The sequence below is a fragment of the Hemiscyllium ocellatum genome (genome assembly GCF_020745735.1).
Source record: "Hemiscyllium ocellatum isolate sHemOce1 chromosome 27 unlocalized genomic scaffold, sHemOce1.pat.X.cur. SUPER_27_unloc_1, whole genome shotgun sequence".
NCBI classification, from domain to species: domain Eukaryota; kingdom Metazoa; phylum Chordata; class Chondrichthyes; order Orectolobiformes; family Hemiscylliidae; genus Hemiscyllium; species Hemiscyllium ocellatum.
Genome location: NW_026867476.1, coordinates 636,517 through 637,181, shown reverse-complemented (window position 1 = coordinate 637,181; position 665 = coordinate 636,517).

Genomic DNA, 665 nt, shown 5'->3' with positions numbered 1-665 from the left:
CTTTCCTATTGGAAGAATGTTTCGAAGTATGAAAGGGTGCAGGAAAGATTTACAAGGATGGTGCCAGGGTTGGAGGGCTTGAGCTGTAGGGAGAGGCTGAACAGGCTGGGGCTGTTTTCCCTGGAGCGTCGGAGGCTGAGGGGTAACCTTATAGAGGTTTACAAAACCATGAGGGGCATGGATAGCGTAAATAGACAAGGTCTTTTCCCTGGGGTGGGGGAGTCCAGAACTAGAGGGGCGTAGGTTGAGGGTGAGAGGGGAAAGATATAAAAGAGGCCTAAGGGGCAATTTTTCCACCCAGAGGGTGGTACGTGTATGGAATGAGCTGCCAGAGGAAGTGGTGGAGGCTGGTACAATTGCAACACTTAAAAGACAACTGGATGAGTGTATGAATAGGAAGGGTTTGGAGAGATATGGGCCAGGTGCTGGCAAGTGGGTCCAGATTAGGTTGGGATATCTGGTCAGCATGAACGTGTTGGGCCGAAGGGTCTGTTTCCGTGCTGTACATCTCTACGACTCTATGGCATGAGCAGCGATTTTTATTTTACACAGAGGGCGGTTCTTGTGTGCAGAATGAACTTCCTGAGGAAGTGGGAGATGCAGAAACAGTTCCAACGTTTAAAAGACATCTAGATAAGTGCATGATTTTCAGAAATGTTTGGAGG